The sequence below is a fragment of the Cavia porcellus genome, unplaced genomic scaffold (genome assembly GCF_034190915.1).
Source record: "Cavia porcellus strain 051 isolate PalLab524CR breed Dunkin Hartley unplaced genomic scaffold, mCavPor4.1 scaffold_27, whole genome shotgun sequence".
NCBI classification, from domain to species: domain Eukaryota; kingdom Metazoa; phylum Chordata; class Mammalia; order Rodentia; family Caviidae; genus Cavia; species Cavia porcellus.
Window position 1 is genome coordinate 25501914 of NW_026947510.1, and position 22330 is coordinate 25524243.

A 22330-nucleotide genomic window follows, 5' to 3' on the forward strand; every position below is an offset into this window, starting at 1 on the left:
CCCAAGAAAAAACAGATGGTGGAATGGAAGAACAGAAAAAAAGGGGAGAATTGTCTGATGGAGAAAATACAGAAAACATAGAATACGTAAAACAGGTTCAAAGAGATTACCAGGAAACTAAAAACTCTATCGAAAACTGGCATAACAGCTTGAAAGAAACTAAGGACAGATTATCTGAACTGGAGGGCAGATTTGTAATATGGGAGCATGAAATGAAAAACTTCTTAAAAATAACAAAAAAACAAACAGCAACAATACAAAAACTAGAAGATGATAAGAGGATCTACAACTTAAGAATTAAGAACATAAGAGAAGAAGTGGGGACACAAACAAATGGACTACAAAAACTATTCACAGAAATAATCCAATAAAGTTTCCCTAATTTAGCAAATGGCAAAGATACTCAGATATATGAGGCATACAGGACTCCAGCCACCTACAACCCAAAAAGAGCTATACCCAAGCATATAATAGTCAAAATTTCAGAAATCCAATATAAGAGCAGAATATTAAAGGCCATCAGAGACAAGAAACAGATCACTTACAAGGGAACACCCATCAGAATTACAGCAGACTTCTCGGCACAAACCATCAAATCAAGAAGAGTGTGGGGGGAAATAATTCAAGCTTTGAAAGATAATAACCTCCAGCTAAGATTGATATATCCTGCACAACTGTCCCTAGAAATTGATGGAAAAATAAGGTGCTTCCAGGTTAAAGAGGAACTAGGGGAATTTGCAACCACTAATTCGACTCTACAGAGAATACTGCAGGATAGTCTAAAAAAGGAAAATACCAAGATTCCAGAAAAATTGGCAGAGAGGCTACAATGAATGGGGCAGAAAACAAAATGAAGAAGACAAGCTGACAACAAACAACAGAAAAAGAGCTCAACAGAAATGAGGCAGAGAAGATAGGAAGGTAGAAACAGCTATTTTGGAGAAAACAAGACATCATAATAGCTACTGCTGATTTAGTATCATCTGGCTTTGAAGTCCCATCAAACTGGTATTCTTCTGTCTCCATTGGTCTTAAAAGGTTGTATCTTATTGGATTTTATTATATATGATAATATAAGCAAAAACTTTTATAGACAAGGAGTTTATATAGAAATCATTGTTCATTTTCTGTTAATTGGTTCTAAATACCCTGCAATAATGTCATTCTCTTGAATGGTTTTATAGTGTCTTGATATGTTTGGTACTACAGTATAAGAAGTTACGCTCAAAGAATTCAAGAAAAGAGACACTATGGTAACTATTTTTATGTCAGGATATCTTGTGGTGAAACACTATTATGCCTAAATGGTTATGTTTTGACCTGCGCTGTTCTGTTGTTATGCCCTCTTTTATCTCAGCCCCCCCCCTTTATTTTTTAATTATTTACTTTTTTATTTTATTTTTTAATTAAGGGAAAATAAATAAAAAATAGCAGGTCACATTATAGTAACCTACTTTGATTTCCTATTAACTTGATTTGAAATCATGTATTGCCCTCACCATCTTGTTTTGACTGATTTTCCTCTATTCTGCTTTGCTTGATAGTACCAAGTTCGAAAGTATAGGCAAAACTGTGAAGACAATAAGAATCATTATGATGCCCATTCCGGTTGACTATTATTTTCTTTTAAAGTCCTGTAATGTCTCCAATGCTTTGGTTTTATTCTTTACTGTTTAGTTCAATTTTATTATAACTGCCAATTCTTCTTAAAATAGCAAGAGGCAGTATGGTAACCACTGTTGATCAACTTATATTTTGTTTTTACATTATCTATTATGTGCATCCTTTTGATTTGACTGACTCTGTTCTGATATGTCGCATTTGGTTTTACTCTCTTCAAAAAAAGTAAATAAGAACTGTGGGAGTAATAAAACCCAAAATGTGTAATTGTCATTGTACAAAAGAAATGAAAAGAAAAGAAAGTGCTCTAAAGGTTGTAACTGCATATATGTTTAAGTGTGTAAGATAGATAACCATATTACTGAGTGTTTTTTGGATCATTGAACAAAACTGTTTGCACTCTCACTGTCTGAAGGTCCACTTTATATGCTTCAGTTTTGGAACTTGAACAACTATTTCTAAGATGAGAATATGTAATCTATTAACTAGTGATTTCTTACTGTTTATTTTTTAAATTTTGTATTACTTGTACCCTTTTTCTGTTTTTTTCCTTTTTCTCCTTAAAAAAAAAACAAAAAAGAGTCCAACTGGAGGTCCAGAGCCCACAAGAAGGATTCACACCAGTCTCTTTTACAGATTTGTGCTGGGAAGGCCCAAAGGTCAGCGGTGGAAGCTAGAAGAAAATTCTATGCCAGCGGGGTAAAGGAGCTATGCTGGTAGGTTGAGGGTTCCACAATGGAGCCGAGAAGTCACACTCACAACAAAGACCAGGGCTCTCCTGAAAAGCACCATGGCCATCCTCAGCGACACAGAGGCCCTGAGCTCTTCTGACCATAAGCACAGTCAGGTACATGCCAGGAATCCAGCAAGACGAGTCCATCCTGGAGACCAAGTAGCACACGTCTTTCTCTCCGGAGCCAGGAAGCAATGCTCAATGTGAGGGCCAGAGCTTCTCCAGGAGAACCAATGGCTCAAACAGCAACATGTAGGAGAACCCACAATGCTTCAACACCTCAACGCCTCAACGCTTAGTTTCTCCTTTTCCACGTCTCTATTTATGCTGGCAACTTTCCTCAGATGGGACACCTACACTCAACACCATGCTGATGTAATCCAGCTGGCGTTAAGTTGACCACCAGTTTTTAATCCATAACAATACCCAACATAAGACATCACACTAAGTTTATACTACAGTCATTAAAACTACTAAAAATGAGCTGGGAGACGGCCAGGTGTGGTGGCTCACACCTATAATCACAGCACTTGGGAGGCTGAGGCAGGAGGATCATTGTGAGTTGAGATCAGCGTGGGCTACAAAGTGAGCTCAGGGCCAGCCTGAACTGCATAGCGAGACCCTGTCTCAAAAAGACAAAAAAAAAAAAAAAAAAAAAAAAGCTGGGTGCAGTAGCACATGCCTGTAACTCCAGGTGCTTAGGAAGTTGAGGCAGGAGACAACTGCTGGTTTGAGGCAAGCCTAGGCAACAAAGGCAAACCCCATCTCAAAAAAAAAAAAAAAAAAAAAAAATCAATAAATAAAAATATAGAAAATACCTAGCATAAACAATTTCATAGAGAGTTCTAAATGAACAAACAGGAATTCAAATCAACCTGTAAGGGCTAGGGGAGTAGTTTAGTGATAAAATGTTTTCCTAGCACAATCAAGGCCCTGGATTCAAACCTCGTGACACATAAAACTTTAAAATTTTAAATATCAGCATGTACAGTCTAATTTAACTATCACCAAGTACAAAAAGATCAACAGACCTGAAAATAAATGTAAAATGTTAACAGCATTATCTCTGGAGAATACAACCACAGAGTAATTTTATTTCACCTACACTAATATTTTCCAAAATGTCTAGTGAGCGTAATTCTGCTGCATGTAGCATTTTTTTTTTTTTTTTGATACCAGGGATCCAACCCATGACCTTGTGCTTGCTAGGCAGCTGCTTATGCTGCCCAGCTGTACATAGCAATTTTGACATATGTAACACTCCTGATCTGCAATCTTCCTCCACTCTATTATCCCACTACACAACATGCAATACGTTATTTTGAGAGAAACACCACATTCATACAATTTTCATTTTACTACACTGATTTAACTACTCTATTTTATGAGTAGTTGTGTTTTGAGGATTTTGTTTTTTGAGATTAGGTCTCACTATGTAATCCAGGCTGGCATTCCATTGGTAGCAATCTTCCTGCTTCAGCCTTCTGAGTGCTGGAATGGTAGGCATGCACCACCACACCACCCTGCACTTGGACTGTAATTTGAGTGAAGGGTGTCAGAACAGCAGAGAGACAATGGACTGCCTATAGAAAAACAATGGTAAGGGGCTGGGCATTTAGCTCAGCAGCATAAGCGCCTGCCTTGCAAGCAGGCAGTCATGAGTTTGATCCCTGGTACCGATAAAAAAAAAAGAAAAAAGAAAAACAATGGTAAACAGGCAAATAGAAAAAAAAAGACAGTGTAAAGATGACAACCTTTTCATCTTTTTTTTTTTTTTTTTTTTGTCTTTTTCCTTTTTTATCGGTACCAGGGATCGAACTCATGACTGCCTGCTTTCAAGGCAGGCTCTTATGCCGCTGAGCTAAATCCCCAGCCCCGACAACCTTTTCATCTAATCACAATTTTTTTTCTAAGACAGGCCTTAAAAAGTACCTAGAATTCACTTTCTACTATTCCTCCACTGTCCTCTGCCAGAACTCCTGACTTCAGAATTAAAAGCATCAGGTTAAAGAGGCTGTTCAGAACCTCAACTATTATACTATCTTTTCTTTTCTTTTGGTCTTTTTCGTTTTTATTAGTACCAGGGATCTAACTCACACTTGCAAGGAAGGCACTTATGCTGCTGAGCTAAATTCCCAGCCCCCATAGTATCTTTTCTTAAAAACATATTCTGGGGCCAGGGATTTGGCTCAGTGGTGCAGTGCTTGAAGCCTGAGGTCCTGAGTTCCATTCACAGTACCCTCCTCTCCCCCCGAAATAGACCACATTCAGAGTTTGTAAGTAACTACCTTAATTGGAAACAGGAAGGTTCTTAGGTTCATAATTCCCCATATCCCAGAAATCACTGGATTTCTAATCATATGAATACTGAAGTACAGTTTTCTACCTTGTGTATTTTACTTTCAAACACCTAGACTAAGCCAGATGTGGTGGCACACACCTGTAACCTGAACACTTGGGAGGCTGAGGCAGGAGGATTTCTGGGAGTTTGAGGCCAGCCTGAGCTACAAAGTGAATTCAAGGCCAGACTGAACTGCATAGCGAGACTGTATCTCCAAAAGAAAAGAAAAAAATTTTTAACAAAACCTAGATTAATCTACTCAAAGCTTCTGAGAGTTAGCAAATGATGTCTTACTATACTGACTTCCTTGAGACTTGGAAGGTAATAGTAGTGAGTTACTCATGAGCAATAGGTAGTGATAGCTGGCTGATATTTCAACAAACAATATTATAAATTATCGCATCAGAAAGACTTCCTCACACAACCAGGGTAAAAACTCTTACCTCACTGCCAGCAGCCTCATGCTCTGGAACTACATCTCGATGCTTGTTTGGAGAAACTGATGCACTGACTGAAACAGACACAGGTTTTGGTGAATGGAAGGCACTGATAAGATGACTGAGAGGAACTGTAACCTAGAAAAAAAGAAAAGTTTTAATTAAGTAGCATATGTTTTTAAATCTCCTTTGTGTTGTCAGAATTTAGGATATGTTGAAAGTTAAAACTATGGACCCCCAAGTGGCCTGGAGCTGCCTGCACTCTGCCTTGAGAGCCAAAAGCCCCCGGAGAGATCTCTATCCCCTTGGGCAGCCTGTGCACATCACTTGGAGACTGGGAGGACTGTGCAGCATCCCCCATCACTAGAGGATCCTCAGGAAGGTCCCTCCGGGTCTACTTGGGGTTCGCCCAATAACCCCAAGTGGCTGGGAGCCACCTGGTAAGGTATGTCTAAGGACCTACACTCAACTGGGGAAATTCCTACAGTAGAGATAGACCTTGCCTTCAGCTTCCCTGAGGGAATATAGGAAAATCACAAAATGAAAGCGCAAAATGTAATCTCAACCTCCAGCCCATCCCAGGCAAGCCTAGGAGACATGGACATAGAAGAAAATGTAAGCCATACACCTGAAACTCGAAATAATAGCAAGTAAAGTAAAGAAATAACTCCAGAAAGCTATAAAGGAACTCAAATCAGAAATAATCTCCCAGGTAAAAGAAATGATGGCCACATCTAAAGAAGACATAGTTTAAAAATAGAGGAACCTGTACAAGGATGTAAACCTTCAATTAATATAAGAAACAAACAGAATGCATGAAACAGATTCAAAGAGATATCCAGAAAACCAAACTTCCATCAAAAGTTGGGAAAACCCCCCCTCAATGAAAGTGAAGATAGACTTTCAGACTCCAAAGACAAGACTGCAGCTAGTGAACAGCAAAGGAAAGATCTTTTAAAAATAACAAGGAGTCAGGAAATAACAATTCAACAGCTACAAGATGATGCACAGAAAAACAACATAAGATTGATACATATAAACGAAAAAGGTGACAACACAAATGATATTAAAAGACTACTTATACAATAGCCGAAAATTTCCCAAATTGGAATGGAAACTGAACATACAGATAAAGTGAAGCATACAGCACTCCAAATAGTCAAAACCAAAATAAAACGATACCTAGACGTATAATAATCAACATCCGAAAAATTCCACATAAGAAGAGAATATTAAAAGCTGTTAGAGGGCCCGCCCCTCCGCAGTGGGCTGGCCCAGCAGGCCTGGGTTGCCTGGAACTGCCTTCACTGGGCCTGACCCTAAGCTGTGAAAATCTGAGAAGCCCTGGCAAGACCTAGCCACCTGGGACTGCCACCACTGGGCCCATCCCTTACCTATGAACACCTGGGATGCCCCAGCACAACCTAATCACTTAGGACTACCACTGTGGGCCCATCCCTTAGGGAAACCACCCACCTCCTGGACCTAGTACTGCAGAGGATCTTTGTATCCAACCCCTTCTCCCAGAACTTTGGACTACAAGGAAGTACAGTGCTGGATGGATGGGAGACTCAGGAACCCCTTACCCAAACAGAAGACCTCAGCAGGCTCCAGTCAGTGTGGTGAGTATGCTCCTAAAATAGAGATCTGCAGAGGGTAAATAAGAGTAGAAGTGAAACTCCCTCCAACTATAAGACCTTGACAAACCTGGCAAGAGAGTGGGAATCCCCTCCTCCATACAGATAACATCAAACAGATTGAGGAGTGAGCCAATAAGGCCTCCGCCAACTTGCAGAAAATTAAAAGAGCTTATGAGACCTCCAGTGACACAGTAGGGCCTCAGCTGACACAAATACTATAGGCAGGGAGAGCTGCTGACCTGCAACAACCTGAAGACATAGCAACAGCAGGAACCAAGAGTTGAACTACATCAATACTACTAGGCTAGTTAGCCCAGAAAGAATATAGGACTCACCCAACAGGCCCTGTAGGAGGAATTCAGGTGACTGGCTCTCCTCTACATTGTCTTATCCAACAACTGGACAAACGACACCCGCACAGTAGGACCCAAAAACTCATACTATAGACAGTTGAAACTGTTCGGACTGAAAGACCAAATATTTATCCAAAAGGTAAAAATAACAAAACGAAAAGGCAAAGTGTAATCTCAAACATCTAGTCCATCAGGAGCAAGTCCAGGCAACACTGAAATAGAGGACTATAAAAAAGTCATACACCAGGAACCTCTGAAAAGACAGCAAATGAAGCAAAGAAACAAATCTATGAGACTACAGAGGAAACCAAATTAGAAATAATGTCTTATGTAAAGACAGAAGTAACCTTAGTAAATAAATTGCTCAACATAGCTAGACAAGAAATAGACAAAAAAAAAATACAGGAGCTTGGGAAATTGATTGAAACTTTGAATGAACAATGCAGAAAACAAGCAGAATCCATTAAACAAATTCAAAGAGATAGCCAAGAAACAAAAACTATTGAAAGCTGGCAAAACCATTTAAATGAAGCTGAGGATAGAATTTCAAACCTGGAAGACAGGATCACAGATAGAGATCATAAAAAGGTAGAACTTAAAAAAACAAAGCAGCATGAAATGACAATCCAGCAGCTTCAAGATGATGCCAAGAGAAACAATATAAGCCTAATAGGCATCAGTGAAGATGCAGGATTCAATGCAAATGACGTAACTAAACTATTCACAGAATAGCAGAAAATTTCTCACAAATAGGGAAAAAAATGTGATATAGAAATAAGTGAGGCATACAGAATGCCAAACAGTCACAATCAACATAAATCTACACCCAGACATATATCTCAGACATATAGCATAGAAAAAGGACACTAAAAAGCTGTTAAAGAAAGCCTATTAGAAATACGGCAGACTTTTCAGCACAAATTTTCAGGTTAAGACGAGCTTGGAGTGAGGTCCTGATGGGTTCACAGCTGAATTCTGCAAGAAATTTAGAGACGATTTGATGCCAATACTCCTTAAACTCTTCAATAAAATGGAAAAGGAAGCAATCCTCCCTAAATCATTCTTGGAGGCCAGTATTACTCTCATACCAAAACCAGAGAAAGACCCAACCAAAAAGGAGAGCTATAAGCCAATCTCACTAATGAACACTAATGCAAAGATTCTCAATAAAATACTGGCAAAGAGAATGCAGCAAGTCATCAAGATTATACAACACGACCAAGTGGGATTCATCTCAGGAATGCAGGGATGGTTTAACATACGCAAATAAATAAATGTAATACACATCAATAGAGCCAAAAACAAAAACCACATGGTCATCTCAATAGATGCAGAAAAATCTCCCAATAAAGTCCAATACATGTTCATAATAAAAACCCTTCAGAAACCCAGAATACATGGTGCCTACCAAACCTTAAAAAGGCCATGTATGACAAACCAACAGCCAACATTATACCAAATGGACAAAAACTGAAAGCTTCACACTAAAATCAGGAATAAGACATGGATGTCTACAATCACCACTCCTATTCAATATAGTTCTGGAAACACTAGCCAGAGCAATCAGACTAGAAAGAGAGAAATAAATAGAATAAAGATAGGAAAGGAAGAAGCTAAATTATCACTATTTGCAGATGACATGATACTCTATATAGAAGACCCCAAAAATTCCATTAAAAGACTAATAAACAAATCAGCAGTGTACCTGGATACAAAGTCAATGCTCAAAAATCAACAGCATTCCTGTACACAAAAAGCCCAATTATGGAAATATCATCCTTCACAAAACATCTAAAAAAATGAAATACTTAGGAATCAACCTAACTAAGAATGTAAAAGACCTATATGCTGAAAATTATACTACACTAAAAAAGGAGATTGAAGAGGACATTAGAAAATGGAATGATATTCCTTGCTCTTGGCTAGAAGAATCAACACTGTGAAAATGGCCATACTCCCAAAACTCTTACACAGATTTAACGCAATTCCAATCAAAATACCAAGAGAAAACACGTCTAAAATTCATTTGGAAACAGAAGAAACCCAGAATTACAAAGGCAATTCTGGACAACAAAGGCAAGGCAGGAGGCATCTCAATTTCTGACTTGAAACTATACTACAAAGCCACAATGATAAAATCAGCATGGTACTGGCAAAGAAATAGACCTGAGGTCAATGGAACAGATTAAAAGATTTGAGCACAACCTCAAAGACACTCGGCCACCTGCTATTTGACAAAGGGGCTAAACATGTTCATTAGAAGAAGGATAGCCTCTTTAATAAATGGCGTTGGAAAAACTGGCTGTCTACATGCCCAAGACTTAAACTAGATCCATGCCTATCACCATGCACAAAACTAAAGTCTAAACGGATCAAAGACCTAAATGTTAAAATAGAAACACTAAATCTACTGGAAGACAAGGTAGGTAGAAGTCTTGGAGATATAGGGAGAATTCATGAACAACACGCAAACTGCACAGGAAACACTTCAAAGAAATCACCAACAGAGTAAAAAGAAAAACCTACAGAATGGGAAAGAATTTTAGCCAACAACCCCTCAAAGGACTTATACCCAGAACGTATAAAGAACTGAAAAACATCAAGCCCCCCAAATTCAAAGATCCTCTCTAAAAATGGGCATTTGAGATGAACACACATTTCTCAGGTGAAGACAATACAAATAGCAAATAAATACATGAAGAAATGTTCACCATCACTGGTCATTTGAGAAATGCAAATTAAAACAACATTTACATTTCATATCACTCCGGAAAGAATAGCTGCCATCAAGAAATCAACTGATAACAAATGTTGGCAAGGCTGTGAAGGGAAAAGGAACACTGCTCCACTATTGGTAGGAGACTAGACTGGTGCAGCCACTATGGAAATCAGTATGGAGAATTCTCAGAAGACTAGGATTGGAAGTTCCATTCAATCAAGCTATTTCCCTCCTGGGTATTTTCCCAGAAAAACTGAAAAGGTCATATCACAGTGATATATGTGCACCCATATTCATAGCAGCACAATTTGTAATAGTCAAATCTTGGAAACAACCAAGACGCCCATCAACCACCGAGTGGATGAAAAAGATGTGGTATTTTTATGCAATGGAATATTACTCAGCTATAAAAAGGATGATCTTGAGGCCTTCATAGGCAAATGGAGACAACTTGAGGCTATCCTTATTAGTGAAATAAATAAGGATCATATTTATAAATATCACATTGTATCTCTAGTATAAAAAGTAATAAGAAATGTAGGAGTAATAAAACCCAAAATGTGTACTTGTGTTTATAAAACAGAGAGGAAAAGAAAGTGTTCCAAGGATATAACTGCATGTATGTTTAAGTGTATAGGATTGATAACCATATTACTAAGTTTTTGTTGGATAGCTGAACAGAACTGTTTGCAGTCTCACTGTATGAATGCCCACTTTGTATGCTTTACTTTGTAACTTGAACAACTATTTCTAAGACAATATGTAATTGTCAACTAGTGATTTCTGTTTATTTTTTAAAAATTATGTATTATCTACTTTTTCTGGTTTTTTTAATTAAAAAAAAAATAAAGTATTGCTGATGATTCATGGGGGAAAAAAAACTGTTACAGAGAAGAGACAAATCACCTATAAAGGAAAGCCCAGCAAAAGCCCAGCAGACTTCTAAACACAAACAATGAAGTAAAGAAGAACACAGAATGAGGTATTTCAGATCATAAAAAAAACTGACTTCTAACCCAGATTGATGTACCCTGAAAAACTGTCCTTCAAAACTGATGGAAAAATAAGATATTTCCATGACAAAGAACAGCTGAAGAACTTCATAACCACCAAACCAACTCTGCAAAGAATATTGAAAGATATTCTAGATAGACATAAAATATATAACTTCAAGAATGCCAACAAGAAAAAAAGCACTAAGCCTGGCAAACAAATAGAGGGTAAAAGTAAAGAATCAACAGCAGAAAGATAACACAACAAAAATAAACCTATATATATATATATATATATATATATACATATATATATCAGTTATAACCATTAATGCAAATGGACTCAAGTCACCAATTCAAAGAAATAGACTGGTGGAATGGATCAAGAAACAACATCCAATCATATCATGTACATCTAATCCAAACAGAAACTCATAGACTGTAAGTCAAAGGATGGAAAACAATACTTCATGCAACGGGAACTACCCACCAAAAAAAAGCAAGGGTAACTACTCTGTTTGCAGACAATGTGAACTTCAAATCAAGAATGATCAAAAGAAAAAGAAAATCACTACGTACTAGTTAGGAGAAAACTTCAAGTGGAAGAGATAACAATCTTAAACATCTATGCAACAAATTCGGGAGCACCAGCTATATAAACAAATATTAACAGAAATGAAAAATCAAATAAGCAATAACACAATTATAATGGGAGACCTTAACACCCCCTGACAATAAGAGACAGATCAACTAGACAGAAAATCAACAAAGAAATAACAGAACCGAATCACATCTGTGAACAAATGCACTTAGTGGTCGAGCACAGAGTATTCCATCCTGAAGATCAATGAAATAGATTGTAAGATAGAACTACAACTACACAAAACTCAGCCACCTTATCTTTGACAAAGGGGCCAAACACATTCACCAGAAGAAAGATAATGTCTTTAATAAGTGGTGCTAGAAAAACTGGCTCTCCATATGCCACAAACTAAAACTATACCCATGCCTAGCACCATGCATAAAACTAAAGTCAAAATGGATCAAAGATCTAAATATTAAAACAGAAACACTAAACATGCTGGATGACAAAGTAGTTGGAAATTTTGAAGACACAGGGACAGGCAAGAGAATTCATGAACAAAAATCAAACCACATGGGAAACACTTCCCAGAATCAATAACTGGAATTACGTCTTATTAAAAGTGTTTGCATGTCAAAATAAATCTCCAACAGAGTAAAAGGAAACTTAGAATTTTGAAAAAATCTTAGTAAACTGTCTCGCAAAGGACTCCTACAACATATAAAGTATTTTAAAAATTCTTTATATGTCTAGAACATATAAAGAATTTAAAAAAATCAGACCCCTTGAAATTCAAAGACCCAATCCAAAAATGGGCATCTGAGATGAATACACACTTCACAGATAAATAAATACAAATGGCAAATAAATACATGAAAAAATGTTCAGCATCATTGGTCATTAGAGAAATGCAAATTAAAACCACACTGAGGTTCCATCTAACTCCAGAAAGAATGGCCAGGACAAAGAAAACCAACAACAAATGCTGGAGGGGCTGCAGGGAAAATGGAACACTTCTGCACTGTTGGTGGGGGTGCAGACTGGTACAACCACTGTGGAAATCAATCTAGAGGTTTCTCAAAAAGCTAGGATTGGAAGTCCTATTTGACCCAGCTATTCCAATTCTGGGCATATTTCCAGAAGAAGTGAAAATATCCTATCACAATGATATATGTGCACCCATGTTTACAGCAGCACAATTTGTAATAGCCAGATCTTGGAAACAACCTAAGTGTTCATCAACAGGGGAATGGATAAAAAAGATGTGTCACTTTTATACAATGGAGTATTCCTCAGCTATAAAGAATGATCACATTAGGGCTGGGGATTTAGCTCAGTGGCATAAATGCCTGCCTTGCACGCACATGGTCATGAACTTGATCCCCAGTACAAAAAAAAAAAAGTGACCTCATTGAGACTTTTATAGGTAAATGGATGCAACCTGAGACCATACTCGGAAGTGAAATAAATCAAACTCACATGTGTAAATACCATATTGCCTCCCTAGTGTACAAAAGGTTAAGAATATATAAGATACAAAATCCTCAATAAATACTGTAAAAGGAGAATCCACTCAAAGGGGAAAAAAACAACCCAGGGAAAAGGAGAAAAAAAAAAGAGAAAAGAAAAAACATATAAATTGTATAAATACACTTAACATAGCTAAGATGATTGTGTTACGATTCTATTAGTTTTGGAACAAAACAGTTAACATTCATAGGATTGGATCAACATTGCACGTTTTCGTCTGGTAATCCGAGGAACTCTTTTGAAGATTAATATGTACTGTTTTGTTTTAGGTTCTCACAACCTTGCGCTTACCAGGTAAGCACTTGAGCCATTGAGCTAAATCCTCGGCCCTTGAAGATTACTATGAAAATAACCTTAGTGTCATGGTTTATGTCAGTGGCCCCAAGCCTCATGTAATTATGGATGTGACCAAGTCTAGCATTTATGACTAGTTTGTTGTCTAGTGCTTGATTCGTGGTGTTTCACCCATCCATGGGTGGAGCCAAGATACAAAGTATTGGCAGGATGAAGGTGTCTTTTTTGCTTTGGCTCTTGCTGTTTGTAGCAGCCATGAATGCCTGTCCCACCATGCTATGCTGCCTTGGAGGCAACTCCTTATGAACTGCAACTTCCAACCTTTCCTTCCCTAACTTTGGGCATCAGGTATTTTGTTTCAGCAAGGAGTAAAAGGTAACTAAGATACTTAGTTATGTTCCTACCACCTTGTTTAGAAGGTCATTGTTTTGGGCTCTTTGCTATTGTTGTCCTTTTTGTTTCCTGTTTCCTTAGTAATTTGTTTTTGTTTTTCCCTCTAATGCAGAAAGGACAGATGTACATGTAGAGGCTTATACATTCCTAGAACTTTTACTAAGCAGTTTACCAGCACTGATTGTATTATACGTGAAGGTCTAAACAGCTACTTTGAAGAAAAAGAGACATTATGGTAACAATGGCTGATTTCCTATTGTCATGCTGTGAAATCCAGTAATGTTTCTATTCTTTGTTTAGAGTGGTTTTAGTCTGTTTTGTATTATTTAATTTGAACATATATGAAGGTAGCGACAGTTATTTTGAAGAGAACAAGACACATTATGGAAGCCATTGCTGATTTTCCTATTGTCTGGTTTTGAAGGCCTGTAATGCTTTCATTATCCTGTTTTGATCACTTTTCTACTATTTTGTTTTGTATGAATTCACTGTGTATCAAGATAGACAACTAGCTAAATGCCAAGACTTTATGGTGGCCACTATTGTCTCCTGTTTTCTTTTTTGAAATCCTGTGTCACTTACATTGCTTTCTTCTGATCTGCTTTATTCTGTTTTGTTTTACCCTCTTAAAAAAAAAAGTTAAAAATATGCTAAATAGTAAAACTGTATTTTGAGCTGGAGGTATAGCACTGTGGTGGGGCACTTGCCTAGCACACTCCAGGCCCTGTGTTTGATCCCAGTACTATTCCTCCACAAGCATACAGGTTACATGTTAAAAACAACAAGCACTCATTTACTACTTTCAGGTTTATTAACTTTGATCTATGAATCAAAAGTATTATCATAAACATGTAGTCCTTGAACTCATTATGTAGCCCAAACTGGCCTCTAACTCAAGATCCTCCTGGCCTCTACCTCCCAGGTGCTGGAATTACAGGAGTAATTCTAGCCACATCTGGCCCCTAGAAGTAATTTTTATTAATACTTTTTTTTGAGGAGGTGGTTTTGGGGACAGGGTCTCACTGTGTAGTGCAGACTGGCCTACAGTTCAGGCAGGCCTTGAACTCATAGAGATCCTCCTGCCTCACCCTCCCAAGTGCTGGGATTACAGACATGCACCACCATGCCCAACCAATATTATTCTTCAATAGCTGGGGAAATATACCATTAGAAGAATTGTAAAATATATGACACTGTCACAGAGTGAAATACTTCCCTAATATTAAAAAAAAAGTTAACCATAAACACTTTCTGAATTCTATGCTTTTCCTTCCCTATCACCACCTTGTTCTAAATCCCCACCATCTACATGTGAATTTCTGCAACTCTTCCAAAGTCGCTGCTTCTGCCCTTATGTGGCTGCGTATATTCCTAGTGCAAGATTAAAGAGACCATATTTAAACCAATCTGTTTGTATCACTCCTCTGCTCGAAACCCCACAACAGCTTCTCTTCTACTTCCAGAAAAAGCCAGTTCTAACAAATGTGACCCATCAAATCCTCTCTCTTCTTTGCTTCTTGCTCTTCCTGCAACACCAACAGGCTCCCCCAGGCCTCTGCACTGCCATTCAGAACACAACTTGCTCTCATTTTCCCTTCAGCTCATGTTCTAAAGTCCCCTACCCACCCTAGTATTTCAACAATCTTCTCCTAAAAGGTTATTTCCTACCTAGTTTCTCGGCTCTATTTATCTTCTTGACACTTTTCAGTAATATTTCACATATATTTACTTAATTATCTGTACACTATTATTAGCTGTCTGTCTGACATCATTAGTTATCTGACATTAACCACTGGGAGATGGCACCCAAACCACCCACAGGTTAGAGCTTAGTTCCACAACACTGCCCCGGGTTCAAATGTCTGCAATGATTCCCAGGCCAACCATGTCTGACCAACCAGTTATAAACAATCCTTTCCAGTTTGATTACTTGGCTCAAAGAACTCAGAAAAATACTACATTTACCAGTCTACACTACAAAACAGAAATGAACAGCCAAATGAAAAGGTACATCAGGCAAACTATAAAACAATCTCTTGTACAAGGTTCCTGCTTCCAGCAACTCGCCATACCAGCTCCATCTCCTGGTGTAGGAGTTTCTAATGGAAGCTGGGCATGATGGTGCACACACCTGTAGTTGCATCACTAGGAGGCTAAGGATGGAGCATCATGCTAACTTCAAGATCAGCCTGGACTACATAGTGAGTTCAAGATTAGCCTGAACTACACAGAGAGACTCTGTCTCAAAACAAAAATAGAAAAATAGTTTCTAATACAGCTGAAACTCCAGCCTTGCCCTTCTTCCTCTCCAGGTATGAGAATGGAAGAACATTCCCTAGTTACTTAGTCTTTTTGGTTCCTAGTCCCATTCTGAGGCTATTTAAAGTTCAAGTCATCTCAATTTGCTTCAACACTCATGTGATCAACAAAAGATCATGAATTAGGAGTAATTCAAGTAACTGTAACAATTTTAGAAACTCTGTGCCAGGAAGACCACAGAGATTATGGAGAAACATTTTATTTTTATTTTACCAGTCTCCAACTAGAAAGTAAATTCCATGCAGAATAAGAATTTTTCTATATTGTAACATTTTTTCAATTTTATTCAATATTGTATCCCAGCAAAACAGAGCAATGTTTAAGAAACAATATTTGCATAACCGAGTAAGCTAAATGGGATCTAAAAACCATGTCTTGTAATGTTTTACTCATCTCATTTAATCGTCATAATAATCATAAAAATTAGTCACCATTATAATTTTCCTGTGATTTAAATATATTAAGAAGACTTTAAGACTTTTTTTTTTTGGTCTTTTTGAGACAAGGTTTTACTATGCAGTCCAGGCTGTCCTTGAACTCACTTTGCAGCCCAGGCTGGCCAAGACCAGCATGAACTGCACAGCAAGACCAGTTCTCCTAGCCTCTTGAGTGCTAGGACTACAAGCATGTGCCATCACATCCTGCTTTTAAAATCTTTAAGAAGAGTTATCACCGAAAGATTCTCCCTTCTTGCTCTGGTACTCTTCTACCATGTTGTCAGACGTTGGCACCTTGGTAACAGACTTCCTAGCTTCCAAAACTGGGAAGCAATAAATTTCTGCACATTACCTAAATTGCTTAGGCTAAGGTATTCTGCTGCTGATACAGACTAAGATACTTCTCATTTAACAGAGGAAGACTGTAGGAATGCAGGTAAAATTAGTGGCATATCTAGGGTCACACAGCTGGCATAAGAAAGAATTCTAACCCAGGGAATAAAACTGAAAATTCCAGTTAAAAGGCACCTCATCACACAGGCCTTCTTCAACCCCTGATATACTGCTATATAAACAAAACAAACTATCAGATGATCTTTTTAAAATTATAAATACCTATGTTACTATAGAAGAGGAAAAAGTATAAAATTTATGGTAAAATATGTGTCTTTGGGTAATGAAAGCCTAGTTAAGATTGCCAAGAGGACACAAACTCACTTTGCCATCGCTATCAATACCACAAAGCACTAACTCTCCACGCAGCTGAGAGAGAAAATTGGGCACTCTTGATGTGAACAGGCCATGTCACACTTTTTCTCAAATGCCAAGACTCCTCAAGACACTATCATCTCAGTACACAGCACCTTCTCCTCTGTATGCCAGATGATCAAACCAGAAACATCTGTCTCTCATGAAACTGTCTCTTTTCATAATCATTGCCACGAAGAGTAGGGCAAGATTCCTTTCTTGGATTCTTGCAATACCATCCTTAATTAACAGTTCCACTCTTGCCCTCTCATATTCCACATGGGAAGAAGTCGGAGTGATCTAGTAAAAATTGAAAATCTTGCCTGTGATCCTAACTACTAGGGAGGCTGAGGCAGGAGGATCATTCAAGTCTGAAACTATTTGGGCTACATTGTAAGCTCAAGGCCAGCATGAACTGCACAGCAAGACCAGTTCTCCGTAACTAATGGGCTTAAAATGAAGCAGAAACGCAAACTCTCTTAAGGCTTTTTGCAAATCTAATGCCTGACACTGCTACCTTTAATCACTAACGTTCCAGCGAAATTAGTCTTTTTTGTTCCTCCAATCTATAAAACTCTTTGCTCCCGGAGGATTTTCTGACACCCTGCTCTAAGTCTAAGATAACTGCTCATTGTCACTTAGTTCTTACTCCTCTTTACTTCATTGAACTAACTAATAAAAGATTCTACATTTGCTTTGTTCACCCACTACCCAACAAACACAACGTTTTCTATTATCCAGTCATTACTCTACTAGCATCACAGAGTTCTAAACAAAGAAACACAACCATACTCTTAAAGTTAATGGTGTCAATTTAAACAACAAAATTTAAAGGGTTTCAAAAAATACCTGTCTGCTAATTGTGAGCACTTTCAAGAAAAAATGAAATCTATCAAAATGGTACCACCCAAAAAGACTTTTGAAGTGAATTAAGAACAAAGCATTGTCACAAGTGATTATTCTTGGAAAAGGGTAATAGAGCGCTCCCAAAAATCATTTTTCCCTGCTTTTTTTTTTTTTGCTTTACAAAAAGATGGAGATGAAGCTGAATCCAAATTCAAAATGCGGGAAGTTTACTAATCTTCATATTATTTCAAACCAAAAAGAGAAAAACTTTTGGTAGTTATTCAAATTACAGAATATTCGGTTTAAAATTCTACTGAAAAGGAAAAGAGTCGGAAACAAAGAACATTACATGCTCCCTCTGTAAACAAGGCACAGCCATAGCCCCAACCCCCACTCCGGAAATCGTGATTGGGACAATGCTCGACGGATTCTCGGGCAGAAATCTCACGCGATCAACCTGGTAGGCCACGGTCCCCATCACGCTTATATCACGCCTCCGCCCCCAAATGCTTCGTTGGCAGCTTTCAGGCCCCACTCTCAGCTCTATCCAATTTCACCCGCAGAACTCGCGTGGGATTATCACTTCCCTCTTCGGTTCGCTTCCGAAACACATTCTACGAAAGCAACTGGAAACCGGCCACGGGCCGGGCTCACCTGAGGCTGCACCGTACTCGACAGGGAAAACATGTCCTCCGGGCTTCAGCAACCCCTCTCGCCAGCCGAAACTGTCCTTCCGTCCTCGGCCCGGCAGGGAGGCGCTGCGCCCGTCCCTACATCCTTTTTCTTCTTACCCAGCCCCTCTCCCTACCCAGCAACAAAAATGGCCGCCTCCCGCTACGGCTGCTACCACTGCAGGCTGCCCCGGAAGCCAACGCGCGGAGGCAACATCACTTCCGGGGCACGGGCCAGCCGTACGTCTGCAGGCGGCCCCGAGCTTTTGTGTTGGCAAGCAATGGGATCCCCAAGCCCCTCGGCTGTGTGTTTTCACTTTAAGGAAAGGGCTTCACCCTACTTCTCCTTTCTCAGACGTCCTCCAGCTTCCTTATCACATTCTCACCGTATTTCCTCGTCACAGCTGAGCCGCGAGCTAACAGCGTTTGGTTGCTACAATGTAGTGTACTCTTTTCCTCACGATAAATCGGAGGTTTCCCTGTAGGCCTTTGTCCGTTCACGTCAGGCGAATTCTATCCTGGAATATCACACTAGACTGGGTCAACGCATCCTGCACGTCTAGCGTCTCCCTCTCCCGAGACTCGCACAGCAGCGGCCAAGCTTTGGGGGACAGCCCAGCTGACGCGGGCGTCTCGCGGGGCGGGGCTGGCAGCCGCCGGGGAGGGGGAACTTCCGGCCCGGACGGATCCCGCAGTCGCGCAGCAATCGCATCATACAACCCGTGATTCGGGTCTCGGGGGTCCCAGCTGCCCCACTCTTCTCCAACAACTGTCTGTGCCTCGTCCCTCATGACAAATGATGTCAGTGGGCCGTGGCGACCGCCCTCGAGAGGTCAGCGGCTTAGCCCGCACCTCGGCGCTCGCGGAATCGGCTCGCGCGGCTCTGGGGCGGCATGGACGGGGCTGCCTTGGGTCGCGCGCGGCACCGCGGTGACGTCACTCTTGCGCGCGCTGTAGGCGTGGCCTAAATTTGAACGCAGTTGGCGGGAGCCGAGGCTGAGGGCGAGTCCAGGGCGCTGTCCTGCGATGGAGCCCTCCTCCGGGAGCAAGGAGTATACAGAAGGCACGGCGACCGGGGAGTGGATGAATACAATCCCGGTTCCAAGACCACCCTCCATTGAAGAATTCACCATAGTGAAGCCCATTAGTCGTGGTGCCTTCGGGAAAGTGTATCTGGGGCAGAAAGGCGACAAGTTGTACGCAGTCAAGGTAGGAAGTGTGGGAAGAGGTGAGAAAGGGAGTTAGGTCCTTCCGTCTTCTTTTCTGCCCCCTGATTGGGGGCCGCAGGGCTTGCTGAAGCCTGCAGAGCCGACTGTTTGTTTTGGGCTGGCCGCAGCAGTCGGTGAGGTGTCTGGCCTCTGCCCTGCCTTTCTCTCCGTATCTTAGGAATCATCCACTGCCCAGGGAAAATAGCAACACCTGACCATATTCGCCCGGTCCAGTGTTAACGAAGGAGCAAACTGCGTGCAAAGGAACTTTTGAATCCGCTGCTCTGATTCATGTCTAACCCACAGCAGAGTGATATTTCTAAATCCAAAAAGTTTTAAGTAGTTGGTGGTTGTCGCTTGCTTCGAAATACAGATTGCTGAAATTTTTCTATCACAGCAAAATGATTAGTTTGTCAGCACTGATTTCAAGTTTGACCTAACCAGGCGGGAACTTCATTATTTTCTGATAATTTCATTCCTAAAATTTTTAAACGTTAGTATTATCTATTCATTTCATGTATCTTCTGGACCCTTTTCACTAATTTGACCTTTACCAGGCTTAAGTTTAGGGTTTTCATTTAAGTTTGCAACACACGATTGCTGGTTACATTTAATTCTATCCATTTGCAATAAATCAGTATTTAAGCTGCTGTACAACCAATGATCTCATTAAACAAGCCTCCTTTTTCTCTTCACATTTTCTATTGTGAAATCTGGAATGTGCTTTTATTTAAAGAGCAGGCTGAAATATGTCCTATGTCAATCTTTTCATCTTTGCAGCAGTGTATTTGAAGCTGTCTGTCCACTCTTTGTGTTTTATAGCCAGGAGTGATGGCACATGCCTATAATTCAAGCACTTGGGAGGCTGAGGCAGAAGGATCCTTGTGAGTTCAAGACCAGCCTCAATTACAAAAGTGATCTTAAAGCCAACCTGAACTGCACACAGCAACACTGACTCAAGAAAAGACCCCCCCAATGTGCTTTGTTACACAACTATACTATAATGCCCAAATACTCTATAAGTAAGCATATTTATTTATTTATTTATTTATTTATTTATTGGTACCAGGGATCAAATTCATGACCCTCCTTGCACTTGCCAGGCAGGCACTTGTGCTGCTGAGCTAAATCCCTGGCCCAGTAAGCATATTTTTATTTCATGCTATTAAATTCTTTTTAATAGGTAATGGAATATCTTTTTGGTGGAGATGTCAAGTCTCTTCTTCATATATATGCTTATTTTGATGAAGAGATGGCTGTGAAGTATATTTCTGAAGTAGGGCTGGCTCTCAACTAACTTCATAGACATGAAATCATCCAGAGGTAAATCAAATTATGTGTTAAATGTTTGGATATCAAATATTTACTGTAACCATTTGCCCATATTTCCAGATTAAGGTTTAATAGTAACTTGTGTGAGTTTAGAAATTCTCTTACCTACTGTTTTGTCTCCCTGTGTTTGAAATTATGTTACTTTGAATATGAACATAATATTTCAGTGGAAAGATTTCAGTTCTTTTCCACTCTTTTGCCCTCATACAAAAGTTCCATACTGTATAGTCCTAGCTGATTTACACTACTTTGTTCTGTGCAAAGAAAGGTTAAGTTACTCTGCTCTGTTAAAGCTTAATCTTACATTAACAGAAAAGAAGATACACAATTTTGAACTGGCTTGTGGATTATTTTATGTAATGTGATTTATTTATTTTTCATGGAAAATATAACAATGTCACAGATAATCTAAAATTAAATCATTTAACATTTTGTGGATTCAGATGTACCAAAGAGCTTCTTTTGAAAGTTCTCCCATTGTTTGCAAAGCCACTAATAAATACATTTATTTTAGAGGAAATAAATAGAATTTGCCTCCTCTATAACTCTTTTTTTTTTCTCAGCTATTTTAATATTAAAACTAGATTTTCAGCTGGTCGTGGTGGTGCATGCCCGAAATCCCAGCACTTGGGAGGCTGAGGCAGGAGGATTGTTGCAAGTTTGAGACCAGCCTGCGCCACAAAGTGAGTTCAAGGCCAGACTGAACTGCACTGTGAAACCCTGTCTCCAAAACAAAACACCTAGATTTTCACTAGGCGCAGTGGTGCATGCCTGTAATCTGAGCACTCAGGAGGTGCAGGCAGGAGGTTTGCTGTGAGTTCAAAACCAGCCTGAACTACATAGCAAGAACTTGTTACAAAAAAAAACAAAAAAAATTTTAAAAAATAAAACTAGTCTTTTCTTTAGTTATCTATTTGCCTTTTGTTTTATGTACAGGGATTTGACATCAGGCAATATACTGATTTTTAATGAGGGTCATATTAAATTGACAAATTTTGGTCTTTCCAAAGTGACTTTGAATAGAGGTAAGAAAAATACCAAATATGTACCTTTTTAATGGTCCTGCAACAATGAACAGCAGCAAGAAAAAAAAAATTTTAGAGAATACATTTCACTAACTTACATTGTTATTTTT

General features: G+C 39.2%; 1 protein-coding gene and 1 long non-coding RNA gene across 33 annotated transcripts in view; one reads left to right on the forward strand and one right to left on the reverse strand.

Annotated features, from left to right (window-relative positions):
* Positions 1-19363, reverse strand: part of LOC106026067 (sperm motility kinase 2B-like) — a 92809-nt gene extending 73446 nt beyond the window's left edge. For 29 of the 32 annotated variants that reach the window (XM_063238066.1, XM_063238065.1, XM_063238063.1 and 26 more), the window contains exons 1-2: positions 18639-18883; positions 5138-5269 (exon numbers count right to left, since the gene is read on the reverse strand). The gene's annotated coding sequence lies outside the window, so the exon portion shown is untranslated. Of the gene's footprint in view, positions 1-5137; positions 5270-18638; positions 18884-19041 lie in introns of those variants that run through there. The other 3 variants (XM_063238088.1, XM_063238075.1, XM_063238086.1) reach the window with 3 other exon arrangements.
* A 132-nt stretch (positions 19364-19495) lies between these two features.
* Positions 19496-21631, forward strand: LOC134473523 (uncharacterized). The gene is made up of 3 exons (XR_010043807.1): positions 19496-19864; positions 20686-20885; positions 21047-21631. It is a non-coding gene; the product is annotated as an uncharacterized LOC134473523 (long non-coding RNA).
* The last annotated feature ends 699 nt before the right edge of the window (positions 21632-22330 follow it).